Source organism: Cyprinus carpio, chromosome A16 (genome assembly GCF_018340385.1).
Source record: "Cyprinus carpio isolate SPL01 chromosome A16, ASM1834038v1, whole genome shotgun sequence".
NCBI classification, from domain to species: Eukaryota; Metazoa; Chordata; class Actinopteri; order Cypriniformes; family Cyprinidae; genus Cyprinus; species Cyprinus carpio.
In genome coordinates, this window is record NC_056587.1 from 7,920,976 (window position 1) to 7,944,312 (window position 23,337).

General features: G+C 34.0%; 1 long non-coding RNA gene across 4 annotated transcripts in view; it reads left to right on the forward strand.

Moving 5' to 3' along the window:
• The first annotated feature begins 1,691 nt into the window (after positions 1-1,691).
• Positions 1,692-23,337, forward strand: part of LOC109084762 — a 35,603-nt gene continuing 13,957 nt past the window's right edge. For 2 of the 4 annotated variants that reach the window (XR_006161949.1, XR_006161950.1), the window contains exons 1-2: positions 5,184-5,322; positions 11,814-12,026. This is a non-coding gene — a long non-coding RNA (uncharacterized LOC109084762). Of the gene's footprint in view, positions 2,031-5,183; positions 5,323-5,546; positions 5,632-11,813; positions 12,027-23,337 lie in introns of those variants that run through there. The other 2 variants (XR_006161952.1, XR_006161951.1) reach the window with 2 other exon arrangements.

Here is a 23,337-nt window from a genome sequence, read left to right on the forward strand (position 1 = left end):
TCACCCGTCAAAATTGACATAACGTCAATGGTCTCAATGAAATTGCAGATGGTCTCAATGAAATGTTTTTTTTCCCGACTATCTGGTAAAGTCATATATTGGAGTAAAACCCGCAATGTTCGTATAAAAGTGGCGTCTGTGGAGACATTTATACGCCTTTATTTGGAGCAAAATTTGGTGATCCTTATGCACCTAATAATTATATATGGAAAACACCAAAAAAAAAAAACTCCCGAAACAGATTAAAATACCTGAATACTAATATTTTTATATTGAAATTGTATTGTTTTAATTATTTATGGTAAATTCCATGGAATAATAATAAACCTAACATTGTATTACTTTAAAAAAAGATGCACATTACCTTACAAATATGAAAAAAGCAACAACGGATGTATAGAATTTTTGAATTTTGTATATTGTATCCTTATGTCCATAAACTTTTCTGTATGTTTTTACAAGAAAGCTGCCCATCCAGGTCGTCGTCACTTTTGTCATAATTTTTTTTTCTTTTCCCCTGTAGTTTTATTATTTTTTTTATTAATTTTGTTTCCTTTGATGTTTTTATGAATGTAATAGATAATAGTTCTTGAATACACTGTGATCCTCTGTATATGTATGTTGTTATTTTCTTGTTATGCAATAAAAAAAAAAAAAAAAAAGTTTTTATACTGAGACCTGTTATAATACAATAAATATATATATAGTCAATATAGTGTATATATATATATATATATATGGAGAAAAGAACATAACATGTGTGTTTACATATATATATATATAATAAATATTAATACAGTATCAATACTGTAAGTTTTAATTTATCTATATATTTATATATACAGGAAATTTTTACATGGTATATATATATATATAATATATATAAATTGCAGTCGGTTTTGGAAGGCGGGTGGATAAATTGCAGTCGGTTTTGGAAGGCGAGAAAGTAGCTACTAACATGTACTAACAGGGTGGAAGATGACTTCAGGGACACGGTACAATTTAAGTTAAATGTATGATAAGAGGCAGTTTAGCCTAGTCTATAACATAATTAAATCATATTTTTCATGGTTTATATTTCTTGTGTGATTTAAGATTATGATTAGATATATCAATAAAAAGGTGTGTAAAATACAAAATAGTATTTATAATGTCTATTATCTCTGTTTAAGTGATAAAGAAGACCTAAATATACAATATAAGCCTTTTCTTATAAATATATGACTCATTTTAGAGAAAATATGACTAAATAAATCGAGACATAAAAGTCACTGTATAATAGGAATGACCCCACCTACTGGCGGTTTTATTATCATCTTTATTTATCCACAACAGTCCTAAATCAGCCAAGGTGCCAGCACAAAAACACACATAGCAAAATATTGTTTAATTAACAGTATTGACCAAAATTCCTCCATTTAAGGCCCCATGAAAGAAAAAAAGGCTTAAAAATAATAGTTTGTTTAATACGGCTATTTATTTTTTTTTTTTTCATTAAATAAAAACCTTTTTAGACAAATTTTGTAATCATTGTGTAAAATTAGCTACAGGGCAATCGTGAGAATCTGCTGTAAAATATGTAATTTTCCACGATCGGAGGATTCGGAGCATGTTTCATGAAATGACATGGCTAAAAACCACGAGAAAGTTACACCATACCAAAAAAAAGGACCCCCCGTGTTATAACTCGATGAAGTTACGAGCGAAAATGCTACATGACAGCTACCTTACATTTTTTTTTTTTTTTTTTTACTAAACTACATGCCACCAGTGCAGTTTTATGTGTTATAAATTACTGAGGAATATCTTTAGATATAAATGACGGATTCTTATGGGCTGCGTCGGATGATATCATTTATGATGAAATGATGATATCATTTACTCCATTTAGCAGCGCGTCATGGCAACAAAATAACGTTAAGCCAACAACAAAAATACAAAGAGGCGACTTGATAAATTCACTGAATTAGTTCCTTCGCTCTAACAGTCTACAAACCGAGACAGATGGCATGTAAGGCTGTTGCCCACCGGTAAGTGAGATTTTATTGGTTTACAACCCGATATTTCTCAGCTAGTTAGTAACCACTTCTAATTTCTTCTCCAGTTCACGTAGGCAAGGTCGCTTAATTATAGCTAAGCTAACCGTACAATCAACCAAACGGCGAAATTCAACATTTAAAAAAGAAAAAAATCAGTAAATAAAATAAAAATGTGCGCTTGCTGAGTCGCGTTATAGTCTGAAAGCACTTCTTGTTCAAACACATTTTCACAAATCCAAGTGGCATTACAGTTTTGAATCGCTTGTGACTCGACAGATTCAAAGACTTGAGTAAAAGGCATAGGTTTAATGGCAGTTTCAGAATAACTCAAAACAAACAAACAAAAAAATTAAAAAGAGCTACAAGGATGGAAAAACCTGAAATAAATAAGAAATTCCTATAAAAGTGTTTAGAACTAAATACGAGCAAACAAGATTTACAGCACTAAGCAAAGATGAACACAAGCGCCGCTACATGTAACGTTAATGATTAAAACTTTTAAGCCCAATTTTTGTAAAAAACAATATCTAACAACAGAAGAGACAGAAGAGACAGGAAACTATTGTAAATACTGGGAGGAAATACAAAGTTATAACCTTTATATTAGACTTCATATTAAACTTAATATATGATATGATATGATATGATATAATATAATATAATATAATACAGGTACAACAGTGACCATAATTAGTAAAACTCTGATATTTCACTGTTTGTGTCACTTTTAGTATGTCTGTGTTTTCTCTTACTCTAAGAGCAGTGTTTTTCTCTAACCAGTGAGAAATAGGAAATGTGTAGAGGGAGGGAAGTAACATGATTACAGAACTTATTGAGCAAGGAGAGGAATTTGATGTCGTTCCACTTCCACATACTCTGTTGTGTGTTCTGTTGCAGCACCAAAAGTGTGACATTGTTATACTGATTGGTATGGTTTTATACAATATTGATTAACTTGAGTAATATTAAGTTACATGAGTAAATGAATGAATGATTCAGTAACTCGTTTATACAAAAGACATCCAATACAAAACCCTCACTTGTCATAACCGTTTAGCGTAACCAAGTTAGTTGCAGAATGAATCAATGAAAAACCCAAGTTCAAAATGGAACATACAAACACGGACAAGCGGAGTGATACAAACAGTGAAAAATCCCAGTTTTGAATAATATAATATAATATAATATAATATAATATAGTTTGTTGAATAATGGTTTTGGACTATATAATATAATATAATATACAGTGAAAAATCCCAGTTTTGGACTATATAATCAGTTTTGAATAATATAATATAATATAATATAATATAATATAATATAATATACAGTGAAAAATCCCAGTTTTGGACTATATAATATAATATAATATAATATAATATACAGTGGAAAATCTCAATTTTGGACTATATAATATAATATAATATAATATAATATAATATAATATAATATAATATAATATAATATGTGTTACATTATAGGATAATGTGTTGTTATGACTCCACGCCATGTGTTGTTTCTAGGGCAATTACAGTTGCCTCCTCAGGCTCATTCTACTGAACCAGGCTGGTTTTGTCCTTCAGGAGCATATTTCGCTGTGCTAGAAAACAGAAAATAGTGTTTTATTTTTTGTGCATATTGCATTAAAGGATTAGTTCATCATCCAAGATTTTTTTGTATTTCTTTCTTCAGTCGAAAAGAAATTAAGGTTTTTGTTCATCATCCAGTATTTTTTTGTATTTCTTTCTTCAGTTTATAAACACTTTTCTCTCACTTCTGCCGACTGTCAAAACCGGAAGCCGTTCCAGCGGATGGGTCGCGCATGTGCCTCTGGGAAATGTAGGAGAAAAGGAAACAACGTTTCCTTACTTTAGCAAAGGAAAACCAGTCTCCTCTTGGCTTATATCGAAATCATGCGACATTTTCCTTAATAAATCCTCGGTTTGTGCTTCTAATTCGTGAATGGCGTTTTGTTTTGTTCTCTCTCTGCGCTCGTCACTAACCACGCAATGTCGACGTGCTTTGCATTACCCACCGGAGCGGCTTCCGGTTTTGACAGTCGGCAGAAGTGAGAGAAAAGTGTTTATAAAGCATATACATTTTTTTTTTTTTAATGACCAATCGTTTCGCTAGATAAGACCCTTATTCATCGTCTGATTGTTTATAGCCATTTGAAGCTGCACTGAAACTGTAATTTTGACCTTCAACCGCTATTTGTTCATTAAAGTACATTAGGCTATATGGAAAAAAAATCCTGGAATGTTTTCATCAAAACCTTAATTTCTTTTCGACTGAAAAAAATACTGCAATATGTATTAAATAACTGTTGAAATACCTTGCAGAGTGGAAAGCCAAAATGACAAGGGTTATGACAAAAATGGCAGCAACAGCAATGGCAGCATCTGTAGAGAAGAACATTTCACCAAAATATTAATACAACCAAACAGGCACTGGTGTCATTACACTTGCTTTAAGATAAATGCTTTATGAAAAATGCATACACTGATATTAACTACAAGGTACAAAAGTTCTAATGTTCACATGGCAAAATAATAGTACTGATATCTGATAATAATAGATTATAAAGATGATATTAAAGATAATTATACTTATAAACAATACTAATGATCTGTGATTTGCTGCTTGTCCCCCGGTCATCTGTTCTCTTTTAATACAAATTTCTTTACCAACTCCCTGTTGTAACATCACTTGCAGTTATGTTTTTCTGTCCCCATCTCCAGAACTCTAGTGTAGCTTCCACAGTCAGGAATCTATTTCCAGTTTACATTTTTTAAAAGGTTCCTAAGAGAATTCTGTTTAGTGCAGTTGTTTTTGGTTGTGTATCTTGTTGCTTAAATCGGTTTGCTCTTTGAGATTGCTCAACTGAGTTTTGACTGAGTCAATTCATCCGTTACTACGGGTCTGAGGTTCACACCCCACCCACTCAACCCCGCCCTCGGTTCGTCCCCTCTATCTCCGCTGTGCTCTGCCACTTTTCAGCATTTTTCAAATATTGCCAGTGGCTGGAGTCAGGCTCTGACCAAGGGTTTAGTTATCCTTTAAACGTTGCATTTGTTTTTTAGGAGTGGCTTGCAAAACAGGAATTTCAGGGAGGTAATTTTTCAAGGTTCAGCAAAACTAGAGAGAGAACTTGCATTGTTTTTGCAGTCTGCGATTCCATAACCTCGACCAACATCGAAATGAGGATAATTATTACTACTGTTATTCTTCTGTTTTGTGAGGAATTTCTGAACTGCAACCATAACAAAGACAGTGAAGTCTGGTAAGTAACAGTGTGCATGTGATTTGCAATAATCATGTTATGCAGGTATATTTTGATGGTAACATGGTGATCATACTGATTGGCAATGTCTATAAAAGTGTATCCCTAAACTTTTGCCATTTATCATTTTAAGCAATGAGACAGTAGTAGTAACTAATAAAAGGTTATTGCCTGATCACTTTTTCCAAATGTGTGATATTTGGTCATTTATCTGTGTTTTACAGACTATACTTACAGTGTTGTCTCACTGAAGAATTAGTTTTGATTGCAGTGGAGGATGAATCTGGAAATGCAGTTATATTACAAAATGTCAGTACATGCATTTGCAAAATCTTCCTCTAATATCACCACATACTATATCCCTACCACTATTTCCTGAAGGCATATTTGCTGTACACTTTAAAGAAATATAGGTTATGTGTTCTACTCCAACACTGGACTAAATGGTTTAGGTTATTTTATTCCAGTGTTGCAAAAGCAACAGGATTTAACATGATTCAAACGTAGACGTTAATGACATACCTCTAGATGGCAGAGTTGTGCTAAACACTGGATAGATGCTGGTGGAATTGGTGCCTGATATGAGAAACATAATTGAATGCCATTGTTATTTTATTTATTTATTTATTTTTGTAATTTTGTTGTTTTATAGCTTCTGTTATGTGGAAAACAAAAAGCAAAGCGATACAAAGTGAAATACTACTCACAAGAACATGTAAGGTGATTGACATAATTCTAAAAGAGAAACAAAAAAGTATTAAATTTGTACAGTACACACAATCCTTAAAATAAAGACCAGTAAAACTATTCTGAGAAGATGAATAATTGTTACTAAACTCACAGGACAAGAGGCATGGAATATGACTGAAAATGGACAGTAAGTCACACTGATTCCATTACGGGTTACGTTTTTGAAGGGATGAGAAAAGTATGCTGAATTTCCATCCAGGATAGCTGTGAATCGCTAGTGGAGAATTGTGAGACATACAGTAAACATGGTGAAACTTTCACACATTGAACATTTTGCTCCTTTTCGCTAATGCCTCTAGTAAAAGACAAGAAAAAACAATTTTCTTTTTTTGAAAAATCAGTGACAAATAGTATCAGAAAAAAGACAGAAAAATTAGAGCATATTAAACCCACTAGGGGTGTTACAGTGATATAATCTACATAAAATGTAGATTTAAATTATATTAAGACACTTTTTATATAACATGAAACCTTATGCCAGTGGCCAATTTTGACCACAGTCAGTCTTTTCATGGACTTGTACCATTATCATGGGGATTTTACACCAAATACTATCAATTCTTATATTAATAAAACAAACAAACAAACAAACAAACAAACAAACAAACAAACAAACAAACAGGTATTTAGAAAATCAGTTTTGGTTAGCGTTTTGGGAGGAAAAAAAAATGGAAAAAGGCCACGAAGTGCCTTTCCATGGTACCCAAGTGGTGACATTTAATTTTTCTATTAATTATTCATTAGATTTAGGGTTAAAATTAGATAAAATTGCAGAATGGCCTGACAGAGGGGAACTGGTTTTGATATTTACATCAATGGTCCACTCTGCATCACAGGTGAGGTCTTGCAAGTTCACGGCCACAGCGTCGGGCAGGTCAAAGTCATAAGAAGAATCTTCTCTGCGAATTCCAACACACGTTTTATCTGCTCCGCGAAATGAATCAAATTAATTAAATCTGTCGTAATTCAAGCATCAAAACAGGTTTTGGAGTTTAGCGTCATCTTAAAAATAAATCGCACCTAGGCTACTCGGATTGAGCTAGCCTGCCTCACGGTCACATGTCTGACTAAATGCAAGTAGACTCTAATTGGAATGAGCTCCTTTTAACACAAGTAAATTTTATAAGGAACGTCATATGAGAACTTGAATAACTCTTGAATAACAAACATAGCTCATATCCTAGCCTGTTTTCGTTCTTTAGCGGCACTTATCGGTGCACGTCATAAAAGTTATAAATGCATTTTCATTAACAACAATACGGAGTTAAAATGGGAAATGCACCGTCTTACCTTCGAATGGCTTTCCCTCGATAAGAGAAAAGCACGAGAACACCGCGAGAAGCAGAGCGGTCCGCATGATGAGACTGTAAATGAGAGGCGGTTGAATGAGCAAGGCGAAATGTGTAAAAATGTCTCACGCTCTCTGATAAGAAAACGCCCACTGATGTCGTTTACTTCTGAAAGAGTAATGACCATTCCTGAGAGCAAAGTAGGCTTATAAACGAGGGGGTAAGAAGGAATTTAACAGGAATTACTTGGTAGCCTAATACAATACGTTGCTTTGATGAAATATACAAGAAAAGACAACACTGAATTTGACTCTAAATTGTATGTCACCTATATTAACTTTTTGTTTGAAGTGTTATAAATCAATATTACATTTGCAGTCATTATAATCAAAGAAAAAACATCCCCCTTGCTTGTCCATATCATATGTTTGATGCATGTTATCATTTTCCAATCTTGGCTGAACCATTGCCAACAAATGCAAGGATTCCCAAGAACTGATCTCAGTTTATTACATGTCCTCTCACATACTGGAATATCAGGCACCTCACTAAAAAGGGAATATCTGCAGTATATGTGGCTAAATATAAAAGTACAGATGCTGACACCACAGTCAGCCGATTTAATATTGTATCGTATTGCTTGTAAGCACTGAAAAATGGAGAGACATGCTCCGACCAAACAGATCTGGTGTGAATGGCTGGTGACAAAGTGCACAACACTGAGATAACTAACTGTTCTTGGTTACTTTACATGTCAGTAAGATGACTTCTTTCTAGTAGGCTGTCATTGGTCAATCAGAGGACTTGCTGCACAAGGTTAATTTATGATTGTTTATTCAGCTCTTTTATCAGAGAAATTAAATATTGTGAAATTTGTGATTTGTTCTGTCACTATCCCCAGGGCCAACACTATTCCTCAAATTGGTCTGAGGGGAAATGTAATTTGATGTAATGTAAATACTCTGGATTTACACAACTCTAATGAACTACAAAAGCTGATCATAAGAAAGGGAAATATAAACATCAATAGAGGACAGATGTATAAACACACATCTCTAAAATAACCTGCTGTTACATGAATGGAAAAATGCAGAAACCCTTTGTCATGATTTTTGTGTGCATCATCAAAGGCTGCTGGAAACTGGAAAGTACCTTCCTCTGGCTGGTGGACGGTAACCAAAAAAAGAGAAGATTTAGCACGTCTGGTCTCCTGCTAAAATATCTTAAACACGATCTTAGGAAACAGTGACAGCCAACCTGTTGTTTAGTACATTGAACACAGCAGGGATTCACAGAAAATCCTGAAAGTGTGTGTGTGTGTGTTTTGTACAGATTCTGCTGCTGTGAACATGACTTAAAAGTCACCACAGACAAATCTAAATTAAAAGCAGGTTTGAAGGGATAGTTTAGAGAGAGATTGATTATACAGTGTAGGGAGCTTCATGGATTATAACAGAAGTTTGTAAGATCACAGTGAACTAAGATAAGTGACATCATTTTAATGGAATATAGTTCTGTGAACCAGCTGATTTTTCTTGGTGTTTTAAATCCAGATACTTGCGCAATTATTTGCTTTAACTTGCATGCTTATCTTGAATCACTGATGTACAGTTGCATGCTGGAATGTTGTTGTTGTGACATTTACCCACCCCTAAACATGATAGTGAACAAAGCAAACCATTCTTAGTCACTTTACATGTTAGTCAGAAAGCTTCTTGCTGCCAAAGTAGTCAGTCATTGGGCAGTTGAAGTGGCTATAGAGCCCAGGGCCTTAGAGGAGAACACCTGATTCAAACCTTAAATATCCATTTTAATGAGTCACAGTTATTCTCATTATTGTTTTGTGAAGGTCTGTGAAGCAATTACGGCACTAAGAAAACAAAACAAAAAACAAAGACTGCCTGCTTTTATACAGATTTTATGTTGATTCAGCAGGTGTGCATTGTGGCATGCTGGGCTACAAAATATCCCTTCAGTTCTTAAAAATAATAATTTTAATTTGGTATCATGTATTATAAAACTATACGCAAACAAATTATACAAGCAAAGTGCTGCATAGTTAGGTGATTATATAAATGTAAGTGGATGAATTCCCTTTTGTGCAAATACAAGTTGGGTCATAATGTTACTAATTGTGACCCTGGACCACACAACCTTAAGTCTTAAGTCGCTGGGGTATATTTTTAGCAATAGTCAAAAAAACATTGTATGGGTCAAAATTATCGATTTTTCTTTTATGCTAAATTTTTTTTAGGATATTAAGTAAAGATCATGGTCCATGATGATACAAACCCGATTCCAAAAAAGTTGGGACATTGTACAAATTGTGAGTAAAAAAAGATTGGAATAATTTACAAATCTCATAAACTTATATTTTATTCACAATAGAATATAGATAACATATCAAATGTTGAAAGTGAGACATTTTGAAGTGTCATGCCAAATATTGGCTCATTTTGAATTTCATGAGAGCTACACATTCCAAAAAAGTTGGGACAGGTAGCAATAAGAGGCCGAAAAAGTTAAATGTAGATATAAGGAACAGCTGGAGGACCAATTTGCAACTTATTAGGTCAATTGGCAACATGATTGGGTAAAAAAAGAGCCTCTCAGAGTGGCAGTGTCTCTCAGAAGTCAAGATGGGCAGAGGATCACCAATTCCCCCAATGCTGCGGCGAAAAATAGTGGAGCAATATCAGAAAGGAGTTTCTCAGAGAAAAATTGCAAAGAGTTTGAAGTTATCATCATCTACAGTGCATAATATCATCCAAAGATTCAGAGAATCTGGAACAATCTCTGTGCGTAAGGGTCAAGGCCGAAAAACCATACTGGATGCCCGTGATCTTCGGGCCCTTAGACGGCACTGCATCACATACAGGAATGCTACTGTAATGGAAATCACAACATGGGCTCAGGAATACAGATCTCTGATGGTATGGGGTTGCATGAGTGCGTGTGGCATGGGCAGCTTACACATCTGGAAAGGCAGCATCAATGCTGAAAGGTATATCCAAGTTCTAAAACAACATATGCTCCCATCCAGACATCGTCTCTTTCAGGGAAGACCTTGCATTTTCCAACATGACAATGCCAGACCACATACTGCATCAATTACAACATCATGGCTGTTTAGAAGAAGGATCCGGGTACTGAAATGGCCAGACTGCAGTCCAGATCTTTCACCCATAGAAAACATTTGGCGCATCATAAAGAGGAAGATGTGACAAAGAAGACCTAAGACAGTTGAGCAACTAGAAGCCTGTATTAGACAAGAATGGGACAACATTCCTATTCCTAAACTTGAGTAACTTGTCTCCTCAGTCCCCAGACGTTTGCAGACTGTTATAAAAAGAAGAGGGGAGGCCACACAGTGGTAAACATGGCCTTGTCCCAACTTTTTTGAGATGTGTTGATGCCATGAAATTAAAATCAACTTATTTTCCCCTTAAAATGATACATTTTCTCAATTTAAACATTTGATATGTCATCTACGTTGTATTCTGAATAAAATATTGAAATTTGAAACTTCCACATCATTGTATTCTGTTTTTATTCACAATTTGTACAGTGTCCCAACTTTTTTGGAATTGGGTTTGTATTTTGTAAATTTCCTACCGCAAAAATATCAAAACTTAATTTTTGATTAGTAATATGCATTGCTAAGAATTCATTTGGACAACTTCAAAGGGGATTTTCTCAGTATTTTAAATTTTTTTGCACCCTCAAATTCCAGATTTTCAAATAGTTGTATCTCAACCGAATATTGTCCGATCCTAATAAAACATACATCAATGGAAAGCTTATTCATTTGAAAAATTATTTAGAAAAATTTACACTTAAGACTGGTTTTTGTGGTCCAGGGTCACAATTTTGCTTCATGTTACTCATTCACAAACTGATACACCCAAAAGGCAGAGTTTGACTTGGGCCATGTTAGAGGTGAACATTACTGAACATTCGTAGTTAAAACTGCATCTAAGTAATCCAAATGGCTTCATAATATTCATTCAAATTATATGACATTTATTATAGAAGAGTTATACATTATTTCTAAGCTTTTATATTAAGTATTTGCAAGTAAAAAAACCCACACGAACATAAGGGGTAATTTTACCCAGTGAAATGTATGACTAATACTTCCTTTTCTTCTAACATTTACTTAAAATTAGGTCAGTCTCAGAATAGCATACTCACTGGCATTGAGGGAATTTGTAGGAAACTTGGAAACTTGTGTGTTGTTAAAAAATAAACTATTATCACTGTTTATTAGGCTATAGGAATTCTGAATGAACCAAATCTCTGAATGAACCAACAAATACATGTGTGGATTGTGAATTGCAACAGATTTTTATTATCTTGGCTAGGCTATATTCATAGTTGTATTAAAACATTGTAAACCTTTACTTCTCCTTTACCGTAGGCTAATGATATTTATTTATGTTTTATTTCCAGGAAAGACTTTCACTGGAGAGTTAGACTTTGAACCCTGACAGCAGCTGACTTCACCTCAGTAAGGCTATGCAACTCTGTTGTGTAACACTTAACTGACAATCTGTACTCACAAAAAAATTTCTATATATATTTTTTTCTGAACTGTGGATTACTATGCTGTTTAGATGAAGAAAATTTATGGACTTTGCTTGCCTTAAAATGGACACCAGCTTGGTAAGTGCATTTTACTGAACATTTGACCCATGGGTCGGGAACCTATGGCTCGCGAGCCACACCTGGCTCTTTGACAAAAATCATGTGGCTCGCCAGATCTCTCACCCTTTACCAACAAATGATCCATTACAAAAATAACAGGACTGAAACATATACTTTGTTTTATAGAAGATGGTGTTCTCCTGTGCCAAGAACCAGTATAAAACATTTCGCCAGTTACTTTCGCTTTCAGTGTGTGGGACTATTAGTATTAATAAAGGAACATGAATGAATGAGACAGTAAAGAGCGGGACATGCTTGATATTAAAAAGATGGGCAGAATTAATTAAACTTAAAGCCACGAAACAGAACTCAATCCGCTTCTGACTAGATGTTGTCTCTCTCTCTCGCTCTCTGTCTCTCACACACACACACACACACACACACACACACACACACACACACACACACACACACACACACACACACAGAGACACAGACAGACAGAGAATTCTCAAGAGAATTCATCCCCCTGTAAATCAACCTCAAAGTAAAAGCCCTGCACAATTTATAATGGATAGCTGCATATTTGTGTGTTTTAGTTTCCATTGTCCTAATAAAGTTACTATTAAAACGTTATTGGAAAAAAAAGCATTTTATATAATATTAAGCTTTATATACATATGGTGGAATGGTTCAACTTTATCACGGTTCAGTTTGTATCACGGTTTTATAGTCACGGTTTCGGTATGGTTCGGTATGTGCTGTGTTTATGGAAAAAAACAAACAGTTTATGGACAGAAAACATATGTGATATATGATATGTGAGATGATCTTTCTGGCACATGATTAGCTGCAGCAGTAGTTAGACAGTGTTAAATTCTGATGTTAATATTGTAACAGCTGTAACCTCATGTGCATTGGGGAATTCCAATATTTGAAGAGAATATCTGTTTCAGTACTAACGCCTGTGATATTCCTTGCATGAATGATATATTAAGCATGTATGTGGGGTCACGAGAATAGTACTATGCCACTAAAATTGCAATCAACAAAAGTAAACTATTTAAAAGTAAACTATTTAAAAGAAATTAAAAGTAATTTCTACATATACTAATATATTTACATTTCAAGTGTTAACAATAGTGAATTATGAATTAGTTCGAATTAAAGCAACTCTGTACATAGTTTTGTGTATATATGCAGTATATGAACACTGTAACCCCAACCCTAAAAATTATAGTTCACAGAACCTAACCCATTAATATAAATTATTCAAACCTAATTGAGTTCTGTATTTTGTGAAATTAATGTCATTTCTAAATATCAGGTTTGAAATTATGCATTTAAGATCAAATCCAGTGTTCAGATTAACTGCTTGACATGGAGGGTATTTTGTGTTGGGGGTGTTGAATGAGATGGAAACCTCAAAGACCATTTCAGTGCCAGACAGACATCCGGTCAGATGATGTAATGCGTTTACAGACTTGGCCAATGTGAAGGGTTAGTGAGTCATCATGAGCCACACGTTCACAGTGCTGCTATCATTATCTCAGATGCTGACTTTTTCTAAACTTATCTGTGGTGTAGAAAAATAAATCAGGTACACACTCAAATGTTCTTATATAAGATTTTTATTAACAGAAATGCCCCAAAAGAAAGCGTTTAAGTGCTTAAAAGGAAGAAGTCATTACAAAGAGTAGAGTAATGCTGTGCAATACAATAGCTAAGCAAATATTACTAACAGGGACGTCCTTAGCTGACGCGGGGCCCGGTGCGAGGTAGGCAGTAGGTCCACCCTTGGTCTGTTCGTACTCGTATTCGCACCAGTTGCACCCCCCAAGGATGGCCCTGATTACTAAACATCCTTCATGACATATATAATGCTTTAAACAGACATTTGATACAAATCTGATCAAATCTAGCAGTGCCAGTATCCTTTCCCACAAATGATACTGCAGCTTTATAAATAAAAGGCTACAGTACAGGAAGAAAATAATTTTTTAGCAGATGGCATAGCACATAGGGACCATTTTGATTCAGCCCCACCCCTTTCATGTAGTTTATTTAATGTAAATCATGTTGTTAAAGTATATTTACCCCCTTTTTTTTATTTTGTGTGTATTAGATTTGTGAACTCACTGGCAAGCATTTCATTTCATTTTGCTTCCACAGCAGAAATTTATACAAATACTTGCCCTGGTCATATAGTTACTTATGTTCACATACATTTTATGCTCACTATAGTGCCATGCAATCCACCAATTCTTTCCCCACAGACTGACTAGACCAGTGATAGATATATATATATATATATATATATATATATATATATATATATATATATATATATTAATAATACAAATAATACAGTTTAATGTATTAAGTTATACTATAAGATAAATATACCAAGTTACAATATAATTCAGTGTATAATTCTATGATAAAATATTTTCAATACAATTTTAAAAGTATTTTCAATCATTTGTTTTCATTTGTGCTAATCATGAGGACACATATAGTATTTATAAAAGTATTTAGTATTAAATATATAATTCTATAATATAAACTAATAGCATTATTTCATCATGTAGCTTCATTTAGGTTTGAGACATAATTCATAGAGTCATAATTGAATTAGAGAAACAAACAAAAAATCCTACAAGCTATAAAGCAATGAGATGCTAAATGTAATCAACAAAAGCAGAATAATAGAGCTAATGCTATAAAACAGGGCTGTAACCACCATAGACATTGAGGGGGACAAGTCCCTCTTTAAAAATGGCCAAATTTCACTGTTCAGAATTGAAAATATATAGCTATAATTTCTGTGATTTATGTACACACTTATGTAGATGCACATTTATTCCCTTAAATCCCTTTATACCCTTTAATTATTTATTTTCTTAAAAACTCAAAATTAGTTTGCCCACCCCCCACCCCCTGTCTTTAATGTTCAAGACATGGTTATGGCCTTACAATTTAAAAGAGAAGAGTACAGTTCCTAATGAATTACTGAAGATGAAACGTCTCCTGTGGTAAAATAAAAAGCAAAGGGAAAGCCATTTAGCTGTGGTCACCGCTGTCTGTACATTTATTAACTGCCTAATAAATGTAGTGTTTCAAAAGATAAGACTAAAGATAATGATTTGAACTAATACACATCATAACAGGTGTATTTTAATAAATACCAATGATACATACCAGAATCAAACAGTTTCAGCACGACCTGGAGCATATCCTGACCTATAAGCACACAATCATCCAGGGTTGTAGAAATATTAAAAAGACAAATATCATACAGAGCCATGTGTTTAGCTTGTCCATGCCAGTACTTTAAAAAAAAATTTAAAAAAAAAAAAAAAAGTGTGTGTGTATGAATATTTCTTCACATTTTTAGAGGACCTCACCTTTTTTTTTTCTTGTAAAGCACAGTGGTGACATAGAACAACAGAATCACGGATACACTCACTCCAATCCCAGCACCAACGATCCGGCCAGGAAAACCAACTAGAAAAAACAAACACACCAATATAAAAACAGAACAGAAGTGTGAGAAAATAAAAGCACTTTGAGATAAATTGCATCATTTAACAAGACAAATCCTAATGTCATTCCAAACCTGTATGACTTTCTTCAGTTGAACATTCAGAAAAACATCAGGGTTCAAAAAACATTAAATCCTACTGACTTGTTGTATGGAAAGAAAAAAGAAAAGAAAAAAAACATTCATAATTTACTTTGCATGTAACAAAATAATTACTGAAAGCCCTGTAGAGAACCTGTAGTATAGCAGCCAAGATCCAGAAGTAAAAACACTTATTCATTTTCCATATAGAAAAATTGATGTATATTTTTAATGTAACATATCTGATTAAGTAATGATATACACTTCTGTATAAACTAAAAGTGAAATGAATACAGGTGAATTTACAGTTAACAACTACACTACACACAAGCTCTTACCATGGAAAAGAGTATATGTCAAAAGAGCTCAGCGGTGACTGTCCACTATTAATCACTGTAAGCTACTTAATCATGACAGTCTGTCTACACTTTTAAAGAGTACATTTGTCAGGGCTACATTCTGTTTTGTCCTAGTTTTCATTGTGTTTGGTTGCTCTTTGCCCATTGACATACTTTTCCCAATTTGTTTGATTGATTAACCCATTATATCCTTTGTTGGCTCTGTGTATTTAAGCCCTGTGTTTTGTTCTGGGTCTTGTGTTAACGTTGCTACCTGTGGCCTGTAGCACGAAGCGAGATGAAAAAACTCAGCATTTTGGAGTAAGTTTAAAGTTGACAAAACCAAACAAATCCAACCTGGTTTAGATCAGGTTCAGCGGGCTCACAAAGCTCGATATAAACGTTCTCAGTCGACTCAGAGTTTGATCAAGAGCCTTCACGTGCTATCGCAGTTATTGTAAATACGAGTTTCCTGATTGGAAATTAGACGTGATAGCCTCTCAAGTTGTATTTAATGGGAAATTCAGAAATTTTCTGAGTTGGGCAGGTCATAATCTTTAAACATGGTGGAGGGGACAACCATTGCTGCTGTCAGTGCTGTTCTCACAACAACTACATCCCTTTGTCTTGTCGCTAAATTAGTGTATTTATAGGCTTGATATGAACGGAACATGTGGAGAGTGTCAGCAAAGTGTCAGTTTGATTCACTTCTTGTGAGAGTCGGCGCAATTAACTTTTTTGCTGAAGACTAAGGGATGTCGTAATTAAAAAATGTAATGAATTTAAATGCATTTACAAGGCACCAAAACTTTGAGAAGGAAACAGAGAGAAAATATGACTGTGCAAATGAATCAACTGGATTTCATTATTTATATAGTGTCACACAGGGCTCAAAAGGAAAACATAAATTTAGTCATTTTAAAAGTTGGATATATTAAAGCTTATCTATCTATCTATCTATCTATCTATCTATCTATCTATCTATCTATCTATCTATCTATCTATCTATCTATCTATCTATCTATCTATCTATCTATCTATCTATCTATCTATCTATCTATCTATCTATCTATCTATCTATCTATCTATATATTTAAATTAATTTAAATGCAAAGCTTAAAATAATAATTATATGAATATATTATATGAGTTATAAACAACTATAATTGATATAATATAAACAATAAATACGTAGCCGCAAAAGCCTGGCAATTTTGTCTAAAAAATTATTTGACTCTAATCTGCTTTAATTTGAAGCAAGAGATGGAGAGGTGGCTTTATTGTGGCAGGGGTAGGGGTAGACGTGAAGCGCAAGTTACCATGGTGACGAAACCTAGTCAAAACCAACCCACCTTCTTGAGCCTAAACTAAACACAAACTTACCTGGGTAAAAACGGAAAGTGGTTTTGTGCTACAGGCCACTGGATATTATCTTTGTTTTGATTATCACTGTTTGATTGTTTTCCATTAAATACTACTTAACTGATCTACAAGCGTGATCATTCTGGATCAGCCAGCAAGCAGGTGTGACAACATTCACCTCAAAATGGAAATTCTCTTATTTACCCATAAGAATTTAATTTATCTTCGGAACACAAATTATTTTATATCAAAAATCTGATTTCTGTCCCTCATTTAAAAGTTTATTCACCCAATACTCAGACACTTCAAAGAGATTATAACACATATCCATTAGAATCCACATCTTCTGAAGAGATATGATTGCTTTATATGGTGAACAGGTTTAATTCATGTTTTTATTCACATATAAACATTGATCAGCAAACATAAAGCTCAACCATACTTGCTTGAAGCATGAAGACAAACCCCTAGGTTCTTGAGGAAGCTTAAATGTGCTGGTGAAACACGCAAGAATTTACCTCATTATTTTTTGCACGTCAAGCAAGCTTGACATGTTTCCGTGAGCAATATTTAATGCTGTAAACAAAGTATGCTGATCAATGTTTATATGTGAATAATAGACTAAATGAAATCTGTTCATCATATAAAGTGATCGAGTCTTTTCAGAAGACTTGGATTAAACCAATCAATTCAAATGGATTTATTTTTTGATCTCTTTTTAAGTTTTAAGTGCAACAGTTTTGGGTGAGTGGACTTTTTAATGGAGCGACAAATCTCTCTGACGTTCACTTGAGTCATGTTCAAACTGTTGCACATTTTTTTAGGCTAAAGACCTTGGAAAAAAATTAAACTGAGCATGTGCATTTCATAGCATTCTGGTGTCTGAAACAGGATACTAGCTTGCTGGCCTAAAATACAAATTTTTGCCAACAGAAAATGTGTGAGTGTACAGTGGCATCACTTTATTTGAGTACTTTTATGTTAATAGTTTGATACAATTTAGTGCTACAGCATAAGCAGTTGACCTTACCTTCAGGAAGTGTAGTCGGAGAAGTGATATCACCTGCAAAACAATTTTATTTCACTTTATTGCACATTCTAGGACAATAAAAGATCTCTAATCTTTTATTTTTAGTCACTTGTTATTACTATGTGCTAAAATTGTGTCAAATTATTATATAGTAGTAAGTCAATTACTTACAAGAGCACTGTTCCCTAGTGTTGATCTGCAAAATAAATAAAAAGTCCATAACGAAAGCATATGGGCGCAAAGCAATGTTAGTTAAGTTATGCTATTAAATTCATTTGATGGCCATAAAATCTAACACAAACAGTATTACACTTACACTGGCGGAGGGGCAGATGAGCAGGCATTCAAGTTTTTCAGGGCAGGTCTGTAAGATGGCAGTGTTTGCTGTTGCCATTACAAGTGGGGGTATGAAAATATTTCCATCAGCATTAGAAATCCCTGCCACGCTTCCCTGATCAGGAGGGAGAGAAAAGGAATAAAAGATAGTGGGATGACGGACTTAAGAATAAGCATATGTATACAGTTACTTTTTCATTGAAGTTATGCAGAATGTATTGGTTATAACACCATGTCATCAACCCTACAGTCAGACAAACAATATGGGATCTAATCGCTGGATTCATGTATTAATAGAATGTATTTACTAACAAGTAAATCAGTAAAAACCCAATAAATATAGCAACTCATCAGTCAGCAGCTGGCAAAAAAAAAAAATATAAATTGTAAATTGTAAGTTTTTGGTTTTTTTTATTTTTTATTGTTTGGGGGATTTGGGCAACCCACACTTCCAACCTGAGCACCTTATCTCTCTCCAGTTATCTTGTGACGAAGTCATGAAGCAGAGATTTATTACTTTTACACTAACTTTTTCCAGCTGGCCTTGTAAATGATCACTCAGTGTCTTTAATTAAATGTTGAAAAATGTTATGTTTGTATTAAATTGTGAAGACCAGACCACATTTTATGAGTAATCAATACAGAAATACAGATATAAGTTTTCACAAGCTTATTCTTGCCACTGTATATTTTCTGAATAATGTTAAATATTTACATTGATGACCCATTGGGTCTCGCAGTCATCAACGTCCTCTTTAAGGCCATATGACATGTTGAAGTAGAGCTGCCCATCGCGTTGTCTCTCCCCTGTGCATCGCAGGACATCATATGGTTCTGCTGACAGTATGATGCACAACAGCACGGCCACAGCTGAAAGAGGCATGGACAAAACAAATTAGTATACTAGGTTCATTTGAACAGTTACAAAAATAAACATAGAGATGATTATGCTGCCCTGCTAAGGCAAAATGCTAAGATGCCTGAAGAAAGTATGACAGCGCATGAATACTAATTGATTGAATACTAATTGAGACCAACATCCATTTTACACTTTTGAGTCTTTAAAACTAAGAACAGCCATATACGTAAGAAAATTGTGCTATTGAAAAAAAAAAAGAAAACGTAGTATTTATGCTGTTGTAAAGCCAAAGGAAATAGATTTAATAGGATACTGAATTATGTGGAAATCTGGAAAATATTATTAAATTAATTCAAATAATTTAGTTTTTACCACAGAAGTTTTTCTGTTAACACTTTTTCTCTGAAATTTTTGTTTGAAACAGCCTTGTCTAAATAGACCAGTTTCTCAATTTTGACATGTACAAGACAAGCACACAGACACATTTTGTATTATCAGCAGATGACTAACGCTAAGAGCTAAATTACAGCCCAAGTGTTTACACCACTTTCATGAGGAGCAACACTTAGCTACACTTGACAAGCTTTGTCAACAGCAGCTTACTGCCAATCATATTTAAACATCAATACAAAATCAAGAAAGATTTGGGCAAACATATCCAGCCGTGACTAATATTTATTTTCCAGTCAAAGTACACTTGCTTTCCTTTTGTAATCTACCACTGGGGATCATTTTACTTGTACTTAAATAAATAAAAACAGAATTGTAATATTTTAAGTCATTAATTTCAAAACTACATTTTAACAGATTTTTCTCATATACATTCTGTTATATATTAATAAACGTTCCAACAATAAAGTTGAAAAAAAAAATACACATTTCTGTTTCCTCCTGATTGTGCCAATGAGGTATAGATAAAATGGTTAGGAAAAACTGCAGTTAAAAAGGGTTAAATTCAGATGAGTAACCGTTATGTACACACAGTAGTAAAGTAATGTTTTACAAGCCCAGACTGCAGGCCACATAATCCACAGGGACATTATTACTCATTAAGTAGATATAAAAAGAGAGATAATGTGACTGAAGAAAAAAAATTGTAATAGGACTACCCACATAATAGCATATATTCATAACAAGAATATTGAGTTCTGTTACTTTATGTGTGGCACTGCTTGTATTATCTTTTTACAGTTATTAACTTAATTATTATAATGTCATGTATATATAACTGACTGTGTAAAATTATATTATATTTACTCCAAAATGACAGTATAGTCATTCAGAAAAGCAAATATCAAGAACTCTAATATCTAAACTGGCTACTGGAAAACCCATTTGCCACTTAATGTTTATTTAACCAGGCATGTTTGGACATACCTCTTCTAAAGTTTAGATTTAGAAGTAGATGTCTCAGATCAAGTGTGAGGAGATGAAATGCTTTTCTAATAACTTTCCCTTTATGTCACGGGCACGCCTTTATGTGGTCTCCTTCATTGTCTGAAGCAAATAAACAAATGCCCTCTTCCACCCATTAAAGCTACACCCACTCAAGAACTCGTGACAGCAAAACATAGCTGAACCACCTTACCATGGTCTGATGCAACACGGGGGAAGGACGTCCATTTTAGGACTTTCTACCGGCCATTTTAGAGAGAGAAAGGAAACATTACCTTGTTTTTTTTCTTAATACTTCAAACATTATGCAACACAACGGGACATTTTTAAACAACTCTCTGACAAAGTTTTTCTGAATGACAACACAACACTTTCTCTGATTCACAAAAATCACTTCCAGAAGGAGAGATAAGGAACTGTTTTGCCTTGTAGTGTACAATGTACAGAATGTGTGGTCAAACACATAATCCATAATCCAGACTATCATGTTCTGAAATAGCAACAGCTTTGCCTCGGTTCCTAATTCAAAAGTGCAAACAGTTGGTTTTGTATGCCATTGCTTACTTTTTTCTGTAGTACAAAGCATTCCCAAGAATGTATACCACTGCTTACTTTTTTGTATACCACTGCTTACTTTTTTCTGTAGTACAAAGTCTTTTGTATTTGACAGATTAGACTAAAAAAAGTGTGACCTTTCAATAAATGTGTTGAGATTAATGGCTCCTATTGTCAAGAGGGAAATTAAAGTTGGGGGTTCCACTACATAATATATTCACTTTCTGATGATAATAAAAATTATTGTCAGCAAATGAGAAGGAACCTCCTATCCCTTTCTCTGAAATTTGTTTTTAAGCAGTTAATTAAAACACAAAAATATATTTCCCAAAACAGTATACTAATAGTGCTACAATTTCCTAAATCTCAAAATCACATTAACACCAACACCTCACAAACTACTATTGCATACTATATGCAAATCACAAAAAAGTTTTTTTTTAATCCACAGAAAGTGACCAATTTATCCTTGCCCACAAACCATAAATTAATGGGGTGTTTGACTTCCACAAAGCATTGAAAATGTGATTTAATCTACCATTAGTAAAAACAAAACAAAACAAAACATAAATTATGGGTGGGTCTCAGCTTAATCTTTGTCTTAATCAAATCAAAAAGTTGTCATAGTTGGGTTAACTGAAGAGCGGTGAATGGGAGAGTACTACAAATATATTTTTTGCATTCACATTTGATCAAATAGCAATAGAAGAACTCCACGATAGTGTTTTCCTGACTTTCAATAAAAGGAAAAAAATTGAGAGAGACTGATAATGGCAGTCAGAAAAGAAAACGATGTCAAATTTACTGTCCCTCCCATAGATGCTGCATTAGAAACACCTGCGCATTAGCGTAAACTAGTTTTTTTGTAATTTGATGCAAAGGTAATATAATACAAAGAATAGTGTCTTGTGAAAAGAGTCCGTGCTGATATATCACCAGGGACTGCAGACTGTTTTCTTGTGCTTATCTGAAGGGCTAGGTTGCTACTGAAGGGGAATTCCCAAATAGACAATTCGACGGACAGTAAAGATATCTTAAAACCAATTCAAATATATTGAATACAAAACACAGCTTTCAGTAAAAAGTTAAATTTTATCATGACATGTTGGGTGATCAACAGTTAATGCTAGGTGGCCAAATCAGTGTAACTAGTGAACTGTTTCCACCTCGGAGTAAAAAAAGAGATAAAGTTACTGTCACTTTATTTATTGTAAATGTGACTTTGTAGCAGTTTGATCACAGTTTGACTTTAGGTTTATATCACAATAACTATTTGTAGACATACACCGTAGATTCATTTCAAAATCAATCGACAACCTAAATCCCCTGGTCAAACAATTTCAAACCAGAACTGCAGTGCTGCAGATGGAAAGTTGGTACACAGAGATGTAAAACAAATTAGTAGTAATCAAAGAACTTACCAAGAAAAGCTGCACTTCTTGTCATCTTAAAGGTGGAACGGCAAATGCTAACATTTCTGCTTTGACTTCCTGGTTGAGCAAAGTGAGAGCACTTCCTGACTACTGACGCAACGCTGTCTTTCGCGCGTTCCCTCTTGTGTGTTGTTCTTAGAAGTTCATCTCAAGTTCACACAGGTGTTTTACTAAAATAATGACAGACTAAGGGCGTTTCAGGGAAAATTTCCATTGGAAAATTGCCCAAATAACATTGGAGGTCTTATTAAAAATACAAATAATAAAGTATCATATTAAAAAAAGTGTGTTTTAAAGTTACAGATATTTGTTTGGGGTCTTAGAATTTAGATTTAGAATCTGTACGAGTCCACGTTTTCAAGTCTGAGTCCAGTAGTCCTTAACAAATTGCGTTTG